This window comes from Pseudophryne corroboree, chromosome 12 (assembly GCF_028390025.1).
Source record: "Pseudophryne corroboree isolate aPseCor3 chromosome 12, aPseCor3.hap2, whole genome shotgun sequence".
In the NCBI taxonomy this organism is placed as follows: domain Eukaryota; kingdom Metazoa; phylum Chordata; class Amphibia; order Anura; family Myobatrachidae; genus Pseudophryne; species Pseudophryne corroboree.
The window spans coordinates 113,697,446-113,723,959 of record NC_086455.1 but is presented as its reverse complement, the minus strand read 5'-3'; the positions used below and the strand labels follow the sequence as shown (position 1 = coordinate 113,723,959).

The 26,514-nt window shown below is 47.6% G+C and overlaps 1 protein-coding gene across 1 annotated transcript in view; it reads left to right on the top strand.

The window, feature by feature from the left end:
* Positions 1 to 26,514, top strand: part of SNX6 (sorting nexin 6) — a 170,505-nt gene that overhangs the window by 99,006 nt on the left and 44,985 nt on the right. The window lies entirely within an intron of this gene.

The following is a 26,514-nucleotide window of genomic DNA, read 5'->3' as shown; positions in this document are numbered from 1 at the left end:
ACCGGCGGCTGGTTTCAAGTTCTACACGCCGTCGCCGCGCTCTCCTCCCTGTCCTGACACTGACAGCTGAGACACGCTGCCGCCGGACTGAGCGGCGGCGTGTCTCACTGGGAGAAGCGGGTGGGCCGGAGCAAACGGCTTCACGGGTCGGAGGTTCCCCACCCCTGGTCTAGAGGGTAGCAAGTGGAGTTAGGTGTGTTATGACATAGTAGCATAATATCTAAGGTTGAAAAAAGACAATTTGTCCATCGAGTTCAACCTATTGGTGGTCTCCTATGCAGTTTTCTTTTAGGACTAATTTTACCTCATGCTGATGTCAGCCGTTTTGTTTTAATGACAGCCATCGTGTTTTATTAACTATAGTGTGTAACTAAGCACCATAACCCTGAATATCCTTATCCATTAGGAATTTATCTAACCCATTCTGTTGACTGAGTCCGCCGTTTCTACTTCCTCAGGCTGGGAATTCCAAACACGTATTGTCTTTACTGTGAAAAAACCTTTTCGCCGTATTGTGCGGAATTTCCTCTCCTCTAACCTAAGCGAGTGTCTACGTGTCCTCTGAGCTGATCTTATCAAAAACAGGTCCCGCGCAAGCTCTGTGTATTGTCCCCTTATATATTTGTAGATGTTGATCATGTCCCCTCTTAGTCTCTTTTCCAGTGTAAACTTGCCTAGCCTTGCAAGCCTTTCCTTGTATTCCAGCGTCTACATTCCCTTAATTAGTTTGGTCGCCCGCCTTTGAACCTTTTCAAGCTCCAGGATATCCTTTTTGTAGTATGGTGCCCAAATTGTACACAGTATTCTAGATGTGGCCTCACTAGTGATTTATATAACGGGAGTATAACACTCTTATCCCTTTTCATCAATTCCCTGTTTTATGCATGCTAATATCTTAGTAGCCTTCTTTGCTGCAATACTACTTTGGGTACTGCTGCTTAGTTTGCTATCTATGTGAACACCCAAGTCTTTTTCCAGTACAGAAATCCCTAATATTACCCCATTTAGTAGGTGTTGTTTTTGTTCTTGCTATCCACAGTGCATTACCTTACACTTGCCGGTATTGAATCTCATTCTCCATTTAGCTGCCCATGCATCTAGTTTCACTAAGTCGTTCTGAAGAGACTCTGCATCCTCCTCCATATTTCTAACCTTACGCAATTTTGTATCGTCCGCAAAGATTGACACCATGCTCTTTAGACCTACTGTTAGGTCGTTAATGAAATTGTTAAACAATAATGGTCCAAGGCCCTCATTCCGAGTTATTCGCTCTGTAATTTTCTTCGCATCGCAGCGATTTTCCGCTAATTGCGCATGCGCAATGTTCGCACTGCGGCTGCGCCAAGTAAATTTGCTAAGAAGTGTGGTATTTTACTCACGGCATTATGAGGTTTTTTCTTCGTTCTGGTGATCTGAGTGTGATTGACAGGAAGTGGGTGTTTCTGAGCGGAAACTGGCCGTTTTATGGGAGTGTGTGAAAAAACGCTGGCGTTTCTGGGAAAAACGCGGGAGTGGCTGAAGAAACGGGGGAGTGTCTGGGCGAACGCTGGGTGTGTTTGTGACGTCAAACCAGGAACGACAAGCACTGAACTGATCGCACTGGAAGAGTAAGTCTCGAGCTACTCAGAAACTGCACAGAAAAATCTTTTCGAAATATTGCGAGTACTTCGTTCGCAATTCTGCTAAGCTAAGATTCACTCCCAGAGGGCGGCGGCTTAGCGTGTGCACTGCTGCGAAAAGTGGCTAGCGAACGAACAACTCGGAATGAGGGCCCAAGTACAGACCCTTGTGGCACACCACTTAGCACTACAGTCCAATTTGAAAATGATCCATTAACCACAACATGCTGCTCTATTATCTAACCAATTTCTGACTCAAGTGCATATTGTGCTCCCTAGCCCTATTTCTTGTAGCTTATAGATAAGTCGCATGTGCGGTACAGTGTCGAAAGCTTTGGCAAAGTCTAAAAAGATTATATCCACTTCCTTACCCTGATCAAGGTTCGCACTTAGTTTCAAAAAAGCCAAGTAAGTTGGTTTGACATGATCCATCCTTGACAAATCCATGTTGGTTCCTTTTAATGACCTTATTGGCTTAAAGGAACTTCTGAATACTATCCCTTAAAATACCTTCCAATACTTTCCCCACTATAGATGTAAGACTAACTGGTCTATAATTACCCGGTTCGGCTTTGCTTCCCTTTTTGAATATTGACACCACCTCCGCTATACGCCAGTCCTTGGGAACCATACCTAATATAACTGAATCTTTGAAAATGAAAAATAGTGGTCTTGCTAGTTCAGAATCGAGCTCCATAAGAACCCTTGGGTAAATTCCATCGGGACCAGGTGACTTATTAATCTTTAAATTTTTTAATCAGTCACAGACTACCTCCTCACTTAAATAAGCATTTAGCAGTGGGACATTATCTTTGTTGAGATTGTGTGTTAGACCCTGCATTTGGTCTTCTCTGGTAAATACCATTGAAAAAAACTCATTTAGTTTGTTCGCTATGTCATTAGCATTTTTGATTAAGACTCCCAACTTGTCTTTTAAAGGGCCTATACTCTCCTTTAATCTCTTGCTGTTGATGTATTTAAAACATTTTTTGGATTTGCTGTGCTTTCCTTTGCTACTAGTTTTTCAGTTTCTACTTTAGACGCTTGAATTTATTTTTTGCATATTTTGTTACAATCCTTATAATGTTGAAATGACTCCGCATTCCCTTCAGATTTGTATTTTTTGAATGCTCGACTTTTTTGTGCCCATTAGTTCCTTTATGACATAGCTTGAGTTTCATTGATGTAACTGGTTATGTTTTGTCATGTAAATGCAGCAAATCTTGCATGTTTTTTTTCTATTCTCATTCATCTTATTTGGTGGACAGCAACAAAAGATAGCTTTAGGGCACTATACTGAATGTGGCTCTTAATAAATGTATATCAGCAGCCAATTGGGAAAAAGAGGTATGACAGCCTCTTAAAATGGAAACCAAAAACAAATACTCCCAATGGGCACTTAATGATACATATGCACCACCCAATAATAAATAAAAATACGATTTATAAACATACTATAGTTTTGATTAACCTCCCGGGGGTTTGCAATTACAATTAATGCAAATAAAAAAGAGAATACACAATTAAAATGACACCAGTATTATAGAGGATTGATCAACCGTGTGTATTTAACTGGTGTTATTTCATAGAACAACTGCACTATAAATCATCTCCAATATGAATGAGACAGAAGTGAATGGTATTTCTCTTACGTCCTAGAGGATGCTGGGGACTCCAAAAGGACCATGGGGTATAGACGAGATCCGCAGGAGCTTGGGCACACTAAAAAGACTTTGACTGGGTGTGAACTGGCTCCTCCCTCTATGTTCCTCCTCCAGACCTCAGTTAGACTTTGTGCCCAGGAGTGACTGGACACACACTAGGGGAGCTCTACTGAGTTTCTCTAGAAAAGACTTTTGTTAGGTTTTTTATTTTCAGGGAGACCTGCTGGCTACAGGCTTCCTGCAGCGTGGGACTGAGGGGAGAGAAGTCAGACCTACTTCTTCTTAGTTAAGGGCTCTGCTTCTTAGGCTACTGGACACCATTAGCTCCAGAGGGTTTGATTACTTGGTTCGCCTAGCTGCTTGTTCCCGGAGCCGCGCCGTCACCCTCCTCACAGAAGCCAGAAGAAAGAAGCGGGTGAGTATGAGAAGATCCGAAGACATCAGACGGCAGAAGACTTCAGTAACGAGGTACCGCGCAGCGCTCCATGCTCCCACACACTTCACCAACGGCACTCACGGGTGCAGGGCGCTGGGGGGAGCGCCCTGGGCAGCACGTTACTGGGGTAACTGGAGCTGGCAGACAGGCATATTCGGTGCACGGGCACCGTATTTCATACCCCCGCCAGCATAAAAAAATGTGAATTTTAGCGGGGCTGAAGCGCGCCGGGAAGGGGTGGGGCTTAGCCGCACAGCTCACCAGCGCCATTTTCTCTCATTCACAGCCGCTGCAGAGACGCTGGCCCGGGATCTCCAGGCTCCTTACAAGTAAAAGGGAGCAAAACAGGAAGGGGGGGGGGGGGGGGGGGCGCACAGATAAATTGGTGCTTTTTTATCATTAAGGGCAGCGCTATCATCATCATATTATTGTGGTGTGATATATGGGCGCTGGGGTGTGAGCTGGCATACTCCCTCTGTGTTTCTCTCTCCAGACTTCCCTGTGGTTCTGTCCCTTAGTTTTGGGCAGTGTGTGTGTGGGTGTGTCAGTACTACGTGTCGGCATGTCTGAGGCTGAGTGTTCCTCCCCCGAGGAAGGTACTGGGGGCGCAGTAAAGGAGTTGGATATGACTCTGTCGACACAGCCGACACCTGATTTGGTTACTATGTTAAGTACACTTAATGCAAATGTGGCCTCATTGTCTAAGAGGCTGGATAAATCTGAGTCTCGGACACAAGTATGGAGGATGCTTTGGCTCAGGTGCAGACCCCTTCAGGGTCACAAAAACGTTTGTTTACCCAGATGGTAGATACGGATACCGACACGGACTCTGATTCCGATGTCGATTTCAATGAGGCTACTTTATACCCAAGGCTAGTTAAGAGTATTCAGTACATAATTGTGCCTATTAAAGATGTTTTACGTATCTCTGACGAACCTGCTGTGCAGGAAACAAGGATTTGCTCATTTAAAGGGAAAAAACCTGAGGTGAAGTTTCCCCCCTCTCATGAAATGAATGCTCTTTGTGAAAAGGCTTGGGAGTCACCGGACAAGAGATGGCAGATTCCCAAGAGAATTTTCATGGCGTATCATTTCCCCTCTGATGACAGGGAAAAATGGGAGTCATCTCCGAATGTCGACAAGGCTCTATCCCGTTTGTCCAAGAAGGTGGCACTTCCGTCCCCTGAAACGGCGGCTCTCAAGGATCCGGCAGATCGCAAGCTGGAAACGTCTTTGAAGGCCATTTTCGTAAATACGGGTGCATTGCTCAGACCTGCTGTGGCGCCGGTATGGGTGAGTAGTGCTATTGCTAAATGGGCTGATAATTTAGCTTCTGATATGGATACCCTTGATAAAGATAATATTCTTTTGACTCTTGGTTATATCAAGGACGCTGCAGATTAGCTGAAGGATGCGGCGAGGGATGTTGGCCTCTTGGGATCAAGAGCCAATGCCATGGCGGTCTCGGCCAGGAGGGCGCTGTGGATCCATCAATGGAATGCTGATGCCGACTCCAAAGAAAAATATGGAAGCTCTTCTCTTCAAAGGTAGTGTCTTGTTTGGTGACGGCCTGGCTGACCTGGTGTCTACCGCGACTGCGGGTAAGTCATCTTTTCTTCCTTATGTTCCCACACAACAGAAAAAGGCACCCCATCAGCAGATGCAGTCCTTTCGACCTAATAAATACAAACAAGGAAAAGGCTCGCGCTTCAAAGGGTAGAGGAAGGGCAAAGAAGTCGCCTGCAGGATCAGGCACCCAGGACCAGAAGTCCTCCCCCGCCTCTACCAAGTCCACCACATGACGCTGGGGCTCCCCTGCGGGAGTCCGGGACGGTGGGGGGCCATCTCCGGATCTTCAGTCAGGTCTGGGTTCAATCAGCCCTGGATCCTTGGATCCTAGACATAGTGTCTCAGGGGTACAAGCTGGAGTTTCAGGAGATGCCCCCTCACCGCTTTTTCATTTCGGCCTTGCCGGTGTCTCTTCCGGAAAGAGATGTGGTAAATGCTGCGATACAAAAGTTGTGTCAACAGAGGGTCATTGTTCCCGTTCCCCCGTCCCAAAGGGGGGAGGGGTTCTATTCGAGCCTCTTTTGTCGTACCTAAGCCGGACCATTCGGTCAGACCGATTCTGAACCTAAAACCCCTCAATCCATACTTGAAAACTTTCAAGTTCAAGATGGAATCTCTTCGAGCTGTGATCTCCAGCCTAGAAGGGGAGGATTTTATGGCGTCAGTCGACAGGATCGTCATTACCAATTTCAGACGTTGCCGTTTGGGCTTTCCACGGCCCTGAGGGTTTTCACCAAGGTCATGGCAGAAATTATGGTTCTCCTTCGCAAGCAAGGGGTTACAATTGTCCCGTACTTGGATGATCTCCTGATAAAGGCGAGGTCCTAGGAACAGTTGTTAAGAAATGTGGATCTTTCTCTGTCGGTTCTGCGACAACACGGTTGGGTTCTAAATTTGCCAAAGTCTCAGTTGATCCCGGCCACTCGGCTGCCCTTTCTGGGCATGATTCTGGACACGGAGTTACAGAGAGTGTTTCTTCCGGAAGACACAGCTCTGGAAATACATAACAATGGTCAGGGAGCTTCTGAGGCCGACAGGTGTGTCGATTCATCAATGTACTCGGGTTCTAGGGAAGATGGTTGCGTCTTACGAAGCCATTCCGTTTGGCAGGTTTCATGCCCGGGTGTTTCAGTGGGATCTGCTGAACAAATGGTCCGGGTCTCACCTGCACATGCACCGGAAAATAAGTATATCTTCCAGGGCCAGGATTTCTCTCCTGTGGTGGCTGCAAAGCTCTCGCCTTCTAGAGGGACGCCGATTCGGAATCCAGGACTGGGTCCTGCTGACAACAGATGCAAGTCTCCGAGGCTGGGGCGCAGTCACGCAAGGAAGAAATTTCCAGGGAAAATGGTCAAACCAGGAATCTTGTCTCCACATAAATGTTCTCGAGTTAAGAGCCATTTACAACGGCCTGCTACAAGCGAAGAGCCATCTTCAGGGTCGTCCTGTCCTGATCCAGTCGGACAACATAACAGCGATGGCGTACGTAAACCGCCAAGGGGGAACCAGGAGCAGGGCTGCTATGGCGGAGGCCACAAGAATCCTTCGCTGGGCGGAACAGCACGTGAGCGCTCTGTCAGCAGTCTTCCTCCCGGGCGTAGACAACTGGGAAGCAGACTTCCTCAGCAGACTTGATCTCCATCCGGGAGAGTGGGCTCTTCATCAAGAGGTATTTGCAGAAGTGACAAGGCGTTGGGGAATTCCTCTGATAGACATGATGGCGTCTCGCCTCAACAAGAAGCTTCCGAGGTATTGTTCCAGGTCACGGGACCCCCAAGCCAGTGCAGTGGACACCCTGGTGACTCCGTGGGTGTTTCAGTCGGTGTATGTGTTCCCTCCGCTTCCTCTCATTCCAAAGGTTCTGGGGATCATACGACGAACAAGAGTTCAGGCGATTCTCGTTGTTCCAGATTGGCCACGCAGGGCCTGGTATCCGGATCTTCGGGAATTGCTTGTGGAAGATCCTTGGCCGCTTCCTCTAAGAGAGGACCTGTTACTGCAGGGGCCCTGCGTGTTTCCGGACTTACCGCGGCTGCGTTTGACGGCGTGGAAGTTGAGCGCCAAATCTTAGCTCTAAATGGTATTCACGGGGAGGTCATCCCCACTCTCCTTAAGGCTAGGAAGGAGGTTACGGTGAAACATTATCACCGTATTTGAAGAAAGTATGTTTCGTGGTGTGAAACCAAAGCAGCTCCTGCAGAGGAGTTTCACTTGGGTCGGTTTCTCCATTTTTTGCAAGCAGGCGTCGATGCAGGCTTGAAATTGGGTTCCATCAAAGTGCAGATTTCGGCTTTATCTATTTTCTTTCAAAAAGAATTGGCCGTCCTTCCAGAGGTTCAGACTTTTGTGAAGGGAGTGCTGCATATCTATCCTCCATTTGTGGCGCCGTGGGATCTTGAAGTGGTGTTGCAGTTTCTTATGTCGCACTGGTTTGAAACTTTGCGTAAGGTTGAGTTAAAGTTTCTCACTTGGAAAGTGGTCATGCTTTTGGCTCTGGCGTCTGCCAGGCGAGTGTCAGAGTTGGCGGCCTTGTCTCACAAGAGTCCATATTTGATCTTCCATTCAGATAGAGCAGAATTGAGAACTCATCAACAATTTCTGCCGAAGGTGGTTTCTTCGTTTCACATTAACCAACCTATTGTGGTGCCTGTGGCTACAGATGCTGTGGCGGTTCCAAAGTCTCTTGATGTTGTAAGAGCTTTGAAAATTTGCGTCGCCAGAACGGCTCTTACCAGGAAAACAGAGGCTTTGTTTGTCCTGTATGCTTCCAACAAGATTGGAAATCCTGCTTCTAAGCAAACTATTGCTCGTTGGATTTGTAATACGATTCAGCAAGCTCATTCTTCGGCTGGGCTACCGTTGCCGAAGTCAGTAAAGGCCCATTCTACCAGGAAAGTGGGCTCATCTTGGGCGGCTGCCCGAGGGGTCTCGGCACTTCATACTGTTATCTGGTTTCACGCTACTCCAGTTGTACGGTATGTTTATGGTGTGGGCTGGTATGTTTCTCGCCCTTAGTTTAACAAAAATCCTTTCCTCGAAATGTCCGTCTCTCCTGGGCACAGTTCCTATAACTGAGGTCTGGAGGAGGGGCATAGAGGGAGGAGCCAGTTCACACCCAGTCAAAGTCTTTTTAGTGTGCCCAAGCTCCTGCGGATCCCGTCTTTACCCCATGGTCCTTTTGGAGTCCCCAGCATCTTCTACGGACTAGGAGAAAAGGATTTACCGGTAGGTATTAAAATCCTATTATTTCCATATGGACTGTGACCAAACAGCGGAGACTATCAGTTCTTATGCAGCCAGTCTCAGCGCTGCCAGACAATTTCTGTAAGTGAAGGCTCCGTGAAGATGAATGGCAAACACGGGACCCCACGATGAGAATGAATTCGTGGCCAGCTATAATCCTCAGCACTAGGGGACCACCAGCGGCGACAGTGATTGTCGATAGCTTAGTTCTCGATAGTGAACTGTCCCATGTCTGAGATGACCACACCACTGGGATCCGCACACGGTGGTGAAGTGTGACCGCGGCTTACTGGTGGGGAATGCAGTGGCTTGTGTTTGTGAGAGAGCCTCTCACAGCGATGGTGCGGCCGGAGCAACACACAGATGTAGTGGAGAAGATCTTCCGGCAGCGGCACAGGTCTGGTCCGTAGCCTGCTGGCTGGCAGCACTGGAGTCCACACAGAGAGATGCCACGAGGAGCAGGTTGTACTGTAGCACACAGTGTTGACTGTGTGTCACGTAGGACCGGCAGGACCAGGCTCAAACCCACTAGTTGGCAATTGTGGTTGTAGCTGAGGAAGAAGTGCTCCAGCCACAAGCAGGGGCCCTGATGTCCGTACCTGATGGAGTTGAAGTGTGCAGGTGATTGCAGGTATTGAGGTAAGGAGGTTAATACAGACCCTAGTATCTTCAACGCGTTTCCCCGCACTACAAGGCGGCTTTTTCAAGAAGCAAGGTGTCTGTCTTTGGTTTCCATCTTATCTGGTGGACACTGGGTTACTTTGAGTGTAGAGGATACTATCCCTGAGTAGTCACTTCTGGTAACTAAACTTGTTTGCGGCTGTCTCCTCCCAATCAATACCCATCCAACATCTAGGGCAGTGGTTCCCAAACTGGGTTCTCAAGGACCCCCAGCAGTTCTCGTTTTCCAGGTCTCCTCCCAGAATCACAAGTGAAATAATTAGCTCCACCTGTGGATCTTTTAAAATGTGTCAATGAGTGACGTGTACACCTGTGCACCTGCTAGGTAACCTGGAAAACATGAAATGTTGGGGATCCTTGAGGGACTGAGTTTGGGAATCACTGATCTAGGTCACAGATTTTTCTAAGTACCTAAAGTAGGGCATGTTTTTTTTAATGCTGCTCGCACAGCTGTTTGGTTTTCTATTTTGTTTTCCCATGCGGGACAGGCCAGCTTCAAAACAGACTCTGGCCCGGTGGATACGATTGACCATTTTCCACGCCTACTCGGCTGCGGCTCTTCCTCCTCCGGCCGTTGTGTCTTCTTATTTCACTTGATCCACTAGCACTTCTTGGGCGGCCCAGTGTGGCTCTTCAGCTGAACAGCTTTGTAAGGCGGCCACGTCTTCCTCCCCTCAAACTTTTATTCATTGTTATGTTTTTGCCACCTTTTGCTTCTTCGGATGCAGCCTTCGGGCGTTCAGTTCTCAGTGCAGCTCAGGGGCAGCTCAGACCTTTTCTCTCCAAGATATACCCCAGTGTACCTGTGCCCCCTGAGGATGCGAAGAAATGGATTTAACAAGAAAAGAACATAAATCATATTTTCATCGTGTTGCTAGGACCCCACAGATAACACTTGGAATCACACAGCTGTGGTGGAGGACCTGGTATGGGATGTTATTGCTACAGTAGTTCTGTCTTTGGCATTACATCTACTAGTTTGTGTTGGACTTATTATGGTGATAGTGATCTCTTGCTTTTAACTTCCGTTAGTCTGATGGTGGATTAAAGGCATAAGCGACATGATTTATTGGGTATTTGTCTTCCAAGCTTTTTCTGTGACGTGTATCCAGTGGCTCAACCTTTCGTGTGTATCGCCAGCTCTAGTGTTGGTCAGCCATGCTATGAAGTCTTCAGAGTCTCCTCTGGTTTTTATCACTCGTCTTTCCAGGGTGTGCTTTTGATAGTGAGTGAGCCATTTTTTCCTGTCCTGTTTCAGTACTGTGTTTTCAGTACTTTAGGATCCATATCTGCTTAGTGGGTGATGCTGCAGGTCTCCTCTTCAACTTTGTCCGTTCAGATTCAGGCCAAAGATCTGCTATCTTCCCATATTTGCAGGCAATATGTGATTATGTTGGTATCCAGGTTAGTTGATACCCGCCATCTCTGCCCTGTTGTCCCACTGACCACTTATTCCTTTTTTTCTCTTACGTCCTAGAGGATGCTGGGGACCCCGTAAGGACCATGGGGTATAGACGGGCTCCGCAGGAGATAGGGCACCTAAAAAGAACTTTGACTATGGGTGTGCACTGGCTCCTCCCTCTATGCCCCTCCCCCAGACCTCAGTTAGATTCTGTGCCCAGAGGAGAAAGGGTACACTGCAGAGAGTTCTCCAGAGTTTTCTGTTTTAAAAGAATTTTGTTAGGTTTTTTATTTTCAGGGAGTCCTGTTGGCAACAGGCTCCCTGCATCGTGGGACTGAGGAGAAAGAAGCAGGGCTGGCTTTACGGTTGGGCTCTGTTTCTAGGCTACTGGACACCATTAGCTCCAGAGGGTGTCGGAACACAGGTCTCACCTGGGGTTTGTCCCGGAGCCGCGCCGCCGTCCTCCTCACAGATGCCGAAGATAGAAGCCGTTATAGTATGAGAAGGCAGAAGACATCAGATCGCATTGCTCCCACTATACACACACAGAGCAGCACTGAAGGGTGCAGGGCGCTGGGGGGGAGGGGCGCCCTGGGCAGCAATATTCCTCACTTCTGGGCGTATTAAGATGGATTAGGCTGCGGAGGCAGTAAATCCAAGAATCCCCCGCCATTTTAATAAAAAAAAGCACTGGGACCGAAGCTCGCCGTCGGGTGGGCGGGGCTTGATCCTCGGCACTAACCAGCGCCATTTTCTCCACAGAGGCTGCATGCTGAACGCTGGCTCCCTGGTCTCTCCCCTGCTGAACTTCACAGGCTGGAAAAAAGAGGAGGGGGGCACATTGGCGACGCAGTGAGTGGGAATTGGAATATTATTATATAAAAAAGCGCTATCTGGTCATATTTTTCCACAGTGTTATTAAGCGCTGGGTGTGTGCTGGCATACTCTCTCTCTGTCTCTCCTAAGGGCCTGGTTGGGGTTTTGTCCTTTTGAGGTTAATCCCTGTGTGTGTGGGGTGTCGGTACGTGGTGTCGGCATGTCTGAAGCGGAAGGCTTCTCCAAGGAGAAGGTGGAGCCAATGAGTGGTGTGTTCCCGTCGGTTGTGCCGACTCCGGAATGGATGGACATGTGGCATATGTTGAATGCAAGTGTGGCATCTTTACATAAAAGGCTTGATAAGGCTGACTTAGGGGGGACATCAGGGGGTCAATCCTCGGATTGGACCGACTCACAGGGCCCGTCGGGGTCTCAAAAGCGTCCCTTAACACAAGACACTACTACCGACACAGATTCTGATTCCAGTGTCGACTATGACGAAGTAAAATTGCACCCTAGGGTGACTAAAACCATTCAGTGTATGATTGTGGCAATAAGGGATGTGTTGCATATTGAGGATGAACCCTCGGTCCCCGACACAAGGGTACACATGTTTAAGGAAAAGAAACAGATTATTAATTTTCCCACATCTCATGAATTAAATGATTTCTTTGGAAAAGCTTGGGAGACTCCGGAAAAGAGACCGCAGATCCCCAAAAGAATTTATATGGCATACCCCTTCCCTAAGCAGGACAGGGAGATTTGGGAATCACCCCCCACTGTGGACAAGGCATTGAAGCGCTTGTCCAAGAAAGTGGCGCTACCGTCTCCTGACACAGTGGCCCTTAAGGATCCTGCAGACCGCAGGCAAGAAACTACCTTAAAGTGTATTTATTCTCATATGAGTGCTGTGCTAAGACCGACAATTGCGTCGGCATGGGTGTGTAGCGCAATTGCAGCTTGGACAGATGAGCTGACAGATCAATTTGATAATATGGATAAGGATACTATATTCTTAACTCTAGCCCATATTAAAGACGCAGTCTTATTTATGAGGGATGCTCAAAGGGACATTGGACTGCTAGCTTCTAGGGCCAATGCCATGTCTATCTCGGCGAGAAGATCCTTATGGACTCGCCAATAGACGGGTGATGCGGATTCCAAAAAACATATGGAAGTACTACCCTATAAGGGAGATGTATTATTTGGGGATGGGCTGACGGACCTGGTTTCCACAGCTACAGCAGGTAAATCAAATTTTTTACCATATATTCCCCAACAGCAAAAGAAAGTAACACCCTATCAGATGCAGTCCTTTCGGTCGCACAAGTCCAGAAGAGGTCGGGGATCCTCTTTCCTCGCCAGAGGTAAGGGCAGAGGCAAAAGAGCACCTGCTTCGGCAGGTGTCCAGGACCAAAAGTCCTCCCCGGCTGCTCCAAAACCCACAGCATGACGCTGGGGCTCCCCTGAGGGAGTCCGCACCGGTGGGGGCACGTCTTCGACTTTTCAGTCAGACCTGGGTCAGATCAGACCTGAATCCCTGGGTGTTGGGAAATAGTTTCCCAGGGGTACAAACTGGAATTCGAGGAGGTGCACCCGCGCCGATCTTTGAAATCGGCCCTTCCAGCTTCCACATCGGAAAGGGATATAGTGTTAGCTGCAATTCAAACGCTGTGTATACAGCAAGTGATAATCAAGGTTCCCCTGCACCAGCAGGGAAGAAACGTATAATGCACAGATTATATACAAAAATGCGCTATGACACTAGGTACAATGAATATAGTTTCAAATAGTTATTCAGAAGTCCTCACAGTTTTTGTCAAATGTTTCATGGAATTATCTCCAATCCGATGGCACATAAACAAAGGAGAAACAAAAAAAAAACAAAAAAGAAATTTCCAATGTGTAGTAGTTCTTTAAGACGTAATTAAAGTTATACTGCGGGAATATGGGATGTGAATTCTCCCCTCCTCCGTGTCTGTGTGGGATATTCTGGGACCACCCGGACAGTGTATCGGTCAGAATTGAACAAATGCTCACTTCTTGCTTACTTCGACAAATGTATGTAGACTCCTGTAAAGGTATCTTTCAAGGCTTCTAGGGATTTGACTTCGCTCTCGACAGATTCCTGATGTCTGTGATTGCTCTCCAGAACATGTGGAAAAAATTACACAAAAGAACAAATCCAATGTGTAGTATTTCTTAGACACCCATTGTCATGGGTATGATGGATCAGGGAAGGAATGAAAATAAAAACCCTTTTTGCTTTGTGTTTTTATACCATGCAAAGGGACCACCCAAACACAAAGTGATATATAGTAAATACCAGATGCTCACTCTTGGGCTTACATATAAGCAGATGAATGGACACACATAAAGGTATCTTTTAAACTTGAAATAATAGGTGTTCAAAATAACACGCTTACACGTGCTCTTACTTGAAGAATGCGAGGCATGTTCCCGTAGCGGGTTCTTTCAAATTATATCTGTAGTCAATTTCCACCAATAGACGTACTCATATCAAATGAGTTTTATTCCATAAAAATAAATAAAATAATTTACATTAAAAAACGTGAGAGCCTGGGTCACCTTGCCCTCGGTAGTTGTGATAGTCCCAAAAGAGGGCAAGAAACATATGAAAAATCCAAATGATCTTACCCAAAACTGCTGGGAAACGCCAAAAGACAAGGGTCACCAAGTTCTTAACAAACAAGCATGCCACCAACGCGTTTCGACTACTTTAGTCTTCCTCAGGGTGATAGTGAAGGTAAGGATCCCAGAGCAATCTATTTATGCTCTGGGAGATCCCGCCTCTTTGAGTAGATTAATAGAGGAAATACAGATATATAGTTAAATAAAAATCACAAAAGGGCCCATATGAATAGCCAGGGTACAACAATATTCAAAAAGATATATCGTTTACACAATTAAAAAACATGCAAGGTTAAATTAATCAAATATACAAAGAAACGGGTTGTCATGGCAACCTGTAGGACTAGCCGATAGTAGTCGTTTCCTGTCTCCGTGTTAGAAATGAGATTGAGCCGGCGTGGAACGCATACTGCGGGGCAACGTGGTATAAACAGGAAGTTCGGATAACGTACTTCCTCCCTCATGCGTTCCACGGGTATACGATACCGGAAATGTGCGTTCCACCTTTACGGGATTGTGGCAGCGCACCCTAAAAGGATTTTTTTCTTATTTTAAAATTGAATCGTAAGATAACAGCCACACAAGGGTGGTAATAAGTTAACTGAGATGCCCTTGTTCCTAAAGGTTGTATAAAGCCAGGAGGTGTGTCTAGATGTAATGGCAGAAGTGATGTACACAAAGGAAGTTTTTTTATTGTACATGTCTATGTTGTTAATAGCGCATTTTTGTATATAATCTGTGCATTATACGTTTGTTTTCTTTCCGGTTGATAACTCCGGAGCATATACTTAGTTGCAGCAGTGACATTTCCAGCGCAGGGAGGTATTACCTTTTGTTTTACCAGCAGGGAAGAGGTTACTACTCAACCCTATTTGTGGTCCCGAAACCGGACGGTTCGGTCAGACTTATTTTGACTCTGAAATCCCTAAACCTGTACATAAAAGGATTCAAATTCAAAATGGAATCACTCAGAGCGATAATAGCCAACATGGAGGAGGGGGAGTTTATGGTGTCTCTGGACATCAAGGATGCGTACCTGCATGTCCCCATATATGTCCCCCATCAGGAATACCTGAGATTCGCTGTACAGGATTGTCATTACCAATTTCAGACGTTGCCGTTTGGACTTTCCACGGCCCCGAGGATTTTCATCAAGATAATGGCGGAAATGATGGTGGTCCTGCGCAAGCATGGAGTCACAATTATCCCATACTTGGACGATCTCCTGATAAAAGCGAGATCAAGGGAGAAATTGCTGAGCAGTGTGGCGCTCTCTCTGAGAGTGCTCCAGCAACACGGTTGGATTTTAAATCTACCGAAGTCGCAGTTAATTCCGACAACTCGACTACCGTTCCTAGGTATGATACTGGATACGGAACAAATTAAGGTCTTCCTCCCAATAGAGAGAGCCCAGGACATCCAGAACATGGTCAGAGACCTGCTAAAACCGAAAAGGGTGTCAGTTCACCAATGCACTCGAGTTCTGGGAAAAATGGTGGCGGCCTACGAGGCCATTCTCTTCGGAAGGTTCCATGCAAGGACTTTTCAATGGGACCTTCTGGACAAGTGGTCCGGGTCCCATCTGCACTTACATCGGAAAATAACTCTGTCTCCAGGGGCCAGAGTATCTCTCCTGTGGTGGTTGCAAAGTGCTCACCTGCTGGAGGGTCGCCGGTTCGGAATTCAGGACTGGATCCTGGTTACCACGGACGCGAGCCTCCGAGGATGGGGAGCAGTCACACAGGGAAAAAATTTTCAGGGACTTTGGTCAGACCAGGAGTCCTGTCTACACATCAATGTGTTGGAACTCAGGGCCATTTACAACGGCCTTCGACAAGCGGAGAGTCTTCTTCGAAACCTACCGGTTCTGATTCAATCAGACAATGTCACAGCAGTGGCTCATGTGAACCGGCAAGGCGGGACAAGACGCAGAGTCGCGATGGAGGAAGCCACCAGGATTCTTCGCTGGGCGGAAAATCATGTAAGCGCTCTGTCGGCTGTCTTCATTCCGGGAGTGGACAACTGGGAAGCAGACTTCCTCAGCAGACACGATCTCCATCCAGGAGAGTGGGGACTTCATCAAGAAGTCTGTGCAGACATAACACGTCTTTGGGGAACTCCTCAAATAGACATGATGGCGTCACGCCTCAACAAAAAGCTTCGGAGGTATTGGGCCAGGTCTCGGGACCCTCAGGCAGTGGCAGTAGACGCTCTGATAACACCGTGGGTGTTCAAATCGGTCTACGTGTTTCCTCCTCTTCCTCTCATCACAAAGGTGTTGAGGATCATAAGGCAAAGAAGAGTACAGACGATACTCGTTGTCCCAGACTGGCCTCGAAGGGCCTGGTACTCAGATCTGCAAGAGATGCTCACAGGAGATCCCTGGCCTCTTCCTCTGAGGGAAGACCTGTTGCAACAGGGGCCCTGTGTATTTCAGGACTTACCACGGTTACGTTTGACGGCATGGCGGTTGAACACAGAATCCTAGCGAAAAAGGGGATTCCGGAAGAGGTCATCCCTACTTTAATAAAGGCTAGGAAGGAGTTGACGGTTAAGCATTATCACCGTATCTGGTGAAAGTATGTGTCTTGGTGTGAGACCAAGAATGCACCTACGGAAGATTTTCATCTGGGTCGTTTTCTCCACTTCCTACAGACAGGAGTGAATATGGGCCTGAAATTAGGCTCTGTTAAGGTTCAGATTTCGGCCCTCTCGATTTTCTTTCAGAAGGAATTGACTTCTCTTCCAGAAGTCCAGACGTTTGTAAAGGGAGTGCTACACATCCAACCTCCTTTTGTGCCTCCAGTGGCACCGTGGGACCTCAACGTGGTGTTGCAGTTCCTAAAATCACACTGGTTTGAACCCCTTAACAAGGTTGAGTTGAAATTTCTTATTTGGAAGGTGGTCATGTTGTTGGCCTTGGCATCAGCAAGGCGAGTATCAGAATTGGCGGCTTTGTCACACAAAAGCCCCTACTTGATTTTTCATGTGGATCGAGCTGAATTGAGGACACATCCGCAATTTTTGCCTAAGGTGGTTTCTTCATTCCATGTGAATCAACCTATTGTAGTGCCTGTGGCTACAAGTGACCTGGAGGATTCCAGATCCCTGGACGTAGTCAGGGCCTTAAAAATTTATGTAGCCAGGACAGCTAGAATTAGGAAAACAGAGGCTCTGTTTGTCCTGTATGCGGCCAATAAGATTGGCGCACCTGCTTCGAAGCAGACTATTGCTCGCTGGATCTGTAATACGATTCAGCAGGCTCACTCTACGGCTGGATTGCCGGTACCAAATTCGGTCAAGGCCCATTCCACTAGGAAGGTGGGCTCTTCTTGGGCGGCTGCCCGGGGCGTCTCGGCATTACAACTTTGCCGAGCGGCAACTTGGTCGGGGTCAAACACTTTTGCTAAATTCTACAAGTTTGATACCCTGGCTGATGAGGACCTAGCGTTTGCTCAGTCGGTGCTGCAGAGTCATACGCACTCTCCCGCCCGATTGGATGCTTTGGTATAAACCCCATGGTCCTTACGGAGTCGCCAGCATCCTCTAGGACGTAAGAGAAAATAAGATTTAAAACCTACCGGTAAATCTATTTCTCCTAGTCCGTAGAGGATGCTGGGCGCCCGTCCCAGTGTGGAAACTCTGCAAGACTTGTATATAGTTGTTGCTTACATAAGGGTTATGTTACAGTTGAAATCGGCCTTGGACCGTTACTGTTGTTGTTCATACGGTTAACTGGTTATGTATGATCCAGGTTACATGGTATGATTGGTGTGGGCTGGTATGAATCTTGCCCTTGGATTTCTAAATCCTGCCTTGTATTGTCCATCTCCTCTGGGCACAGTTCTCTAACTGAGGTCTGGAGGAGGGGCATAGAGGGAGGAGCCAGTGCACACCCATAGTCAAAGTTCTTTTTAGGTGCCCTATCTCCTGCGGAGCCCGTCTATACCCCATGGTCCTTACGGAGTCCCCAGCATCCTCTATGGACTAGGAGAAATAGATTTACCGGTAGGTTTAAAATCTTATTATTTTAATTTTTTTTTTTTTTGGGGGGGGGGGGGGGGGGGGGGAGTGGTGTGGCTGCCATGCAGCGATAACTGTAAGGGTCCCATCCCATAAATGCTATGGCTGCTGGGATACGCATCCCCTTTGCCACTTGACTCCGGTAGTGTCCTTGAACTCAACGCTCCACTTACAACTATTCACCAACTTCATCTTACACGTGGATGCTGCCACTGCGTGGCATAACATGGTCCGTAATGGAATAACGGCACTGATATAGTTATTTTTATGGGTGAAACTATATATCACAAAAGCTTTGTTTCCTCAACATTCATCGCTGCTGACTTCGGAGCCGGTCTGCAGTGTTCCCTGTGGCAGGGTCTCCCATTTAGTGATCTTGAGTAGATGGGATCCACAAGATGTCCATTTAGTTTGCACCACATTTTGGTTCTGTTTGGTAAAATCGCCCAAAGTCCGCATGCCTTTCTCGTGCATACCATGATGGTTCTGTGGTGGTCCGACTGTGAATTGTTTTTCTTCCGGTTTTCTTGTGTGTGCAGGAGAGGCGGGGACCAGGACAGCTTTTTCAGTACTTCTGGAGGTACCGGATAAGAAGATTAAGGCTGATTCTGAGTTGTGCGCTTTATTGTTGTTTGCCGTATTCGTGTCTGGTATTGCTCATATAAGCCCTTCCCTGGTGTTGAACTGTGCATCTGAATGTGCAAGAGCTCCCACTTTGGGAGGCTGCAGTCGCAACCAGCTGAAGCACCATCAGGATTTCCAAGAGCCCCATATTAGATCAGAGTATGGCCTCCAATGTACGCAATTACCATCTGAATCTACAACCATGCCTGCTACACTCCCATAACACGCCCATCAGACTGAAGATCTTTGTGCGTCTATTTAGCCATTGCCCAGGAACGCCCAGTACATTCCAGAGTCAGTGCCGCTCAATCAGTACTGGGACTCTGTGTGCAGACGCCATGGGGCACATGCTTAATGCAACTTTTTACAGGTGTGTGCACATGCACAGTCGAAAAAACCCCTGAAATTTAGATGAACATCAACATTGCATCGGACTCGGAATCCGCCCCATTGTTGGCAGTTGTTTTATGCCTGTGGGGATACCGGCCAGCTACTACTCTGTGCAGGTGGACCCTTTCAGTCAGAGTCTTATTCCGCCAAGTCTTGTCCAGCTGGTTTCCAGGGTGGCTGTTGTGGCCACATTCTTCAGAGGTTGATGAGCTCTCTAAGTCATTCACTCAAGCCATATTCAGAGCCACTGACAGCTCACAAGCTGTTTTAGTGACCTCTGCTTATTTGGTCATAGGTTGAAGTGAACGCTCATACGTTCACGTTTCCTTTTTATTCTGGTCCATCTAAAGCCCTTCTTAGAGGCATACTTTTATAACTATTTTGCCATTGCGAATTCTTGTAATTTGCTTTGCAAGCCAGGTTTTACTCTTGGATATTGCATCCTTTGCTAGTTGCTTTTCCTATACAGTAGTTACTCTTGGATGGGGAAGCTGTCATAAGGTAAGGTCGACATTGACAGTGTTGACATTCATAATATTGACACCACGCTGTCGACAGTTATGTTGATGTTTTGCCGAAAAGTTATGATGTTGACCATTGTTAAAATTGAAACTGGGCAACATGTTGGCATTGTAAGAATGTCCTCATTAGGGTTAGAAACTTGAGAGAGGGTTAGGGACAGGGGAGGAACACTGGAGCAGTAGAGGTCTGACTGGACGTGATGGTCACATGACTGACAGAAGCTGCACTGGAGCCGCTGCAGCCATCAGGAGCATGTAAGTGACCGCTGGGCCACCAGGAATGTTACACTGTATGTTGACATTCTAACGTCAATATTTCATCACTAAAGAATGTCGACATGGTCAGCATTGACATTATGGCCATTTTGGTATTCTCATTTCACCATTATCACTGTCTGCATATACCACACCCCTTGCACAGCCTTCCTTGTACAAATGTGCCCACTTACATTGTGGCTTGCGGCTCTCTGCAGCATGGCAATTTTTGTGCATGTGCCGATACAATATGCCATGCTGCGGCACCGTTCACACCATGCAATGGGATTGTGGGTGTGAATGCCACATACGTGCTTGCTGACGGGCACCTTTTTCACGGCATACATTCTGCAGCACGAGCACAGATGTAAAAGGACACATCCGTAGGTCACCACATCTGGATGTTTCTGAGACCCATGTTATCCAGCGTCTACAGCTGTTTTCCAGGTTCCAGCTGGCCAGGGAGGCGTTTGCATCAAGACGTGTTGTTTTTCCCTTCCTCCTTAATGTGCTGTGGATGATGTCTTGGATCAGCTCTTTTGCAGATGGTTGATGGTTGTCTTGTGCTTTCAGCTGCATGTATGAGACAATGATTAGTAACTGTGTCATTTTTTAGTTAAGGTCACATTCACACAAGCATGAGTTTTGGAGGCGGCCTGTTCAGTCTATGGTTCACTATCCTATTCAGAGAGCACTTCCTGAGTGGCCCTGTATGGTTTTGTGGCTTTGTGGTCAACCTATTGGGCTGTACTGCCCCTTATTTACTGTTCTTGTTTTACAAGTTTTGCTGATCTAATGTTGTATCTTGTGACTCTGTGTTGACAGTCATGTTTGTGCATTGTTTTGTCGGAACATACCCACTCCTTGGGGAAGCTTTGGATGTCCCTAAGGTATCTCCGTGTCCCACAGATAGGATGAATTAGAAAAGGACATTTTTGGTACTTACTGTAAAATCCATTTGTCTGAATCCATATGGGGAATACTTTACTCCCATCCTTCTTTTACTGGATCTCACTTAGTTTGTTAATGTGTTTTCTCATTGAAATATTATCTTTGTATTTCTCCCGTGGGCCTGGTTAGTCCAATCTGGTGCAGGGGTGTAGAGAGGAGGGAGACTGCAACATATACAGTAGGTTTAAGTTTGCAGAAAGTGATTTTTTTTTTCCAGGACAGCACCCTCTACTCACCAAGGTATCTCAAGTGTCCCCCAGATGGATTCAGAGAAATGGATTTAATGTAGGTACCAAAATACTCTTTTATGTAAACAGCTTGTTACAACGTGACATCATTATGTAGCCAAAGTATATATGTGGTAAGGTCATCATCATTTTTTTTTTATTCACCACTTTTCTGCCAAAATATACTGCCGAGAATTCAACTAGTCCAAGTCTCTCCGTACAGTGTCTGCTGCAGAGCACCCTACTGTTCCCTCCAAGTCTCTCAGTACAATGTCAGCTACAGAGTACTATACTATTACCTCCAAGTCTCTCAGTACAGTGTCTGCTGCAGAGCACCCTACTATTACCTCCGAGTCTCTCAGTACAGTGTCAGCTGCAGAGTACTATACTATTACCTCCAAGTCTCTCAGTACAGTGTTGGCTGCAGAGTACTATACTATTACCTCCAAGTCTCTCAGTACAGTGTCGGCTGCGGAGCACCTTATTATTACCTCCAAGTCTCTCAGTACAGTGTTGGCGGCAGAGCACCCTACTATTACCTCCAAGTCTCTCAGTACAGTGTCAGCTGCAGAGCACCCTACTATTACCTCCAAGTCTCTCAGTACAGTGTTGGCTGCAGAGCACCCTACTATTCCCTCCAAGTCTCTCAGTACAGTGTCAGCTACAGAGCACCCTACTATTACCTCCAACTCTCAGTACAGTGTCAGCTGCAGAGCACCCTACTATTACCTCCAACTCTCAGTACAGTGTCAGCTGCAGAGCACCCTACTATTAACTCCAACTCTCAGTACAGTGTCAGCTGCAGAGCACCCTACTATTCCCTCCAAGTCTCTCAGTACAGTGTCAGCTGCAGAGCACCCTACAATAATCTCCAAGTCTGTCAGCTGCAGAGCACCCTAATATTACCTCCAAATCTCTCAGTACAGTGTCAGCTGCAGAGCACACTACTATTACCTCCGACTCTCAGTACAGTGTCAGCTGCAGAGCACCCTACTATTCCCTCCAAGTCTCTCAGTACAGTGTTGGCTGCAGAGCACCCTACTTTCTCTGACGTCCTAGTGGATGCTGGGAACTCCGTAAGGACCATGGGGAATAGACGGGCTCCGCAGGAGACTGGGCACTCTAAAAGAAAGATTAGGTACTATCTGGTGTGCACTGGCTCCTCCCTCTATGCCCCTCCTCCATACCTCAGTTAGATTTCTGTGCCCGGCCGAGCTGGATGCACACTAGGGGCTCTCCTGAGCTCCTAGAAAGAAAGTATATGTTAGGTTTTTTATTTTACAGTGAGACCTGCTGGCAACAGGCTCACTGCAACGAGGGACTAAGGGGAGAAGAAGCGAACCTACCTGCTTGCAGCTAGCTTGGGCTTCTTAGGCTACTGGACACCATTAGCTCCAGAGGGATCGACCGCAGGACCCGTCCTTGGTGTTCGTTCCCGGAGCCGCCGTCCCCCTTACAGAGCACTGCAGCTGTGCGCCATTGCTCCTCATACACACTTCACACTCCGGTCACTGAGGGTGCAGGGCGCTGGGGGGGGCGCCCTGAGGAGCAATAAAAACACCTTGGCTGGCAAAATAATCACAATATATAGCCCCAGAGGCTATATATGTGGTAATTACCCCTGCCAGAATCCATAAAAAAGCGGGAGAAAGTCAGTTGAAAAAGGGGCGGGGCTTCTCCCTCAGCACACTGGCGCCATTTTCTCTTCACAGTGCAGCTGGAAGACAGCTCCCCAGGCTCTCCCCTGTAGTTTGCAGGCTCAAAGGGTTAAAAAGAGAGGGGGGGCACTAAATTTAGGCGCAATATTGTATATACAAGCAGCTATTGGGAAAAATTCACAATATAGTGTTAATCCCTAAATTATATAGCGCTCTGGTGTGTGCTGGCATACTCTCTCTCTGTCTCCCCAAAGGGCTGTGTGGGGTCCTGTCCTCAGTCAGAGCATTCCCTGTGTGTGTGCGGTGTGTCGGTACGGCTGTGTCGACACGTTTAATGAGGAGGCTTATGTGATGGCAGAGCAGATGCCGATAAATGTGATGTCGCCCCCTGTGGGGCCGACACCAGAGTGGATGGATAGGTGGAAGGTATTAACCGACAGTGTCAACTCCTTACATAAAAAGCTGGATGACGTAACAGCTGTGGACAGCCGGCTTCTCAGCCCGCGCCTGCCCAGGCGTCTCAAAGGCCATCAGGGGCTCAAAAACGCCCGCTCCCTCAGATGGCAGACACAGATGTCGACACGGAGTCTGACTCCAGTGTCGACGAGGTTGAGACATATACACAATCCACTAGGAACATCCGTTACATGATCCCGGCAATAAAAAATGTGTTACACATTTCTGACATTAACCCAAGTACCACTAAAAAAGGGTTTTATGTTTGGGGAGAAAAAGCAGGCAGTGTTTTGTTCCCCCATCAAATGAGTGAATGAAGTGTGAAAACCCCCGATAAGAAACTGGTAATTTCTAAAAAGTTACTGATGGCGTACCCTTTCCTGCCAGAGGATAAGTTACGCTGGGAGATATCCCCTAGGGTGGATAAGGCGCTCACACGTTTGTCAAAAAAGGTGGCACGGCCGTCTTCGGATACGGCCACTTTGAAGGTACCTGCTGATAAATAGCAGGAGGCTATCCTGAAGTCTGTATTTACACACTCGGGTACTAGACTGAGACCTGCAGATAGTGCTGCTGCAGCGTGGTCTGTAACCCTGTCAAACAGGGATACTATTTTGCGAACATAAGACGTCGTCTTATATATGAGGGATGCACAGAGGGATATTTTGCCGGCTGGCATCCAGAATTAATGCAATGTCCATTCTGTCAGGAGGGTATTAGAGACCCGACACTGGACAGGTGATGCTGACTTTAAAAGGCACATAGAGCCTTATAAGGGTGAGGAATTGTTTGGGGATGGTCTCTGGGACCTCGTATCCACAGCAACAGCTGGGAAGAAAATTTTTTACCTCAGGTTTCCTCACAGCCTAAGAAAGTACTGTATTATCAGGTACAGTCCTTTCGGCTTCAGAAAAGCAAGCGGGTCAAAGGCGCTTCCTTTCTGCACAGAGACGAGGGAAGAGGGAAAAAGCTGCACCAGTCAGCCAGTTCCCAGAATCCAAATTCTTCCCCCGCTTCCTCTGAGTCCACCACATGACGCGGGGGCTCCACAGGCGTAGCCAGGTACGGTGGGGGGCCGCCTCAAAAATTTCAGCGATCAGTGGGCTCGCTCACAGGTGGATCCCTGGATCCTTCAAGTAGTATCTCAGGGGTACAAGCTGGAATTCGAGGCGTCTCCCCCCCGCCGTTTCCTCAAATCTGCCTTGCCGACAACTCCCTCAGGCAGGGAGGCTGTGCTAGAGGCAATTCACAAGCTGTATTCCCAGCAGGTGATAGTCAAGGTGCCCCTACTTCAACAAGGACGGGGTTACTATTCCACACTGTTTGTGGTACCGAAACCGGACGGTTCGGTGAGACCCATTTTAAATTTGAAATCCTTGAACACGTACATAAAAAAATTCAAGTTCAAGATGGAATCGCTCAGGGCGGTTATTGCAAGCCTGGAGGAGGGGGATTACATGGTATCCCTGGACATCAAGGATGCTTACCTACATGTCCCCATTTACCATCCTCACCAGGAGTACCTCAGATTTGTGGTACAGGATTGCCATTACCAATTCCAAACACTGCCGTTTGGACTGTCCACGGCACCGAGGGTCTTTACCAAGGTAATGGCAGAAATGATGATACTCCTTCGAAAAAAGGGAGTTTTTAATTATCCCGTACTTGGATGATCTCCTTATAAAGGCTAGGTCCAAGGAGCAGTTGTTGGTCGGAGTAGCACTATCTCGGGAAGTGCTACAACAGCACGGATGGATTCTATTCATTCCAAAGTCACAGCTGGTTCCTACCACACGCCTACTGTTCCTGGGGATGGTTCTGGACACAGAACAGAAAAAAGTGTTTCTCCCGCAGGAGAAAGCCAAGGAGCTGTCCTCTCTAGTCAGAGACCTCCTGAAACCAAAACAGGTATCGGTGCATCACTGCACACGAGTCCTGGGAAAAATGGTAGCTTCTTACGAAGCAAAATTCCATTCGGCAGTTTCCATGCAAGAACCTTTTTTAGTGGGACCTCTTGGACAAGTGGTCGGGATCGCATCTTCAGATGCATCGGCTGATAACCCTGTCTCCAAGGACCAGGGTATCTCTACTGTGGTGGCTGCAGAGTGCTCATCTTCAAGAGGGCCGCAGATTCGGCATACAGGACTGGGTCCTGGTAACCACGGATGCCAGCCTTCGAGGCTGGGGGGCAGTCACACAGGGAAGAAATCTCCAAGGACTTTGGTCAAGTCAGGAGTCGTCCCTACACATAAATAGTCTGGAACTGAGGGCCATTTACAATGCCCTAAGTCTGGCAAGGCCTCTGCTTCAAAACCAGCCGGTACTGATCCAATCAGACAACATCACGGCAGTCGCCCATGTAAACCGACAGGGCGGCACAAGAAGCAGGATGGCGATGGCAGAAGCCACAAGGATTCTCCGATGGGCGGAAAATCATGTCTTAGCACTGTCAGCAGTGTTCATTCCGGGAGTGGACAACTGGGAAGCAGACTTCCTCAGCAGACACGACCTACACCCGGGAGAGTGGGGACTTCATCCAGAAGTCTTCCAACTGTTGGTAAACCGTTGGGAAAGGCCGCAGGTGGACATGATGGCGTCCCGCCTAAACAAAAAACTAGATATTGCGCCAGGTCAAGGGACCCTCAGGCAATAGCTGTGGACGCTCTAGTGACACCGTGGGTGTACCAGTCGGTTTATGTATTCCCTCCTCTGCCTCTCATACCAAAGGTACTGAGAATAATAAGAAAACGAGGAGTAAGAACGATACTCGTGGTTCCGGATGGGCCAAGAAGAGCTTGGTACCCAGAACTTCAAGAAATGATATCAGAGGACCCATGGCCTCTACCGCTCAGACAGGATCTGCTACAGCAGGGGCCCTGTCTGTTCCAAGACTTACCGCGGCTGCGTTTGACGGCATGGCGGTTGAATTCCGGATCCTAAAGGAAAAGGGCATTCCGGAGGAAGTCATTCCTACGCTGATAAAAGCCAGGAAAGAAGTAACCGCAAACCATATGTTGCGTGGTGTGAGGCCAGGAAGGCCCCAACAGAGGAATTTCAGCTGGGTCGTTTTCTGCACTTCCTACAGTCAGGAGTGACTATGGGCCTAAACTTGGGTTCCATTAAGGTCCAGATTTCGGCTCTGTCGATTTTCTTCCAGAAAGAACTGGCTTCACTGCCTGGAGTTCAGACATTTGTAAAGGGAGTGCTACATATTCAGCCCCCTTTTGTGCCTCCTGTGGCACCTTGGGATCTCAACGTGGTGTTGAGTTTCTTAAAATCACATTGGTTTGAGCCACTTTAAACTGTGGATTTGAAATATCTCACGTG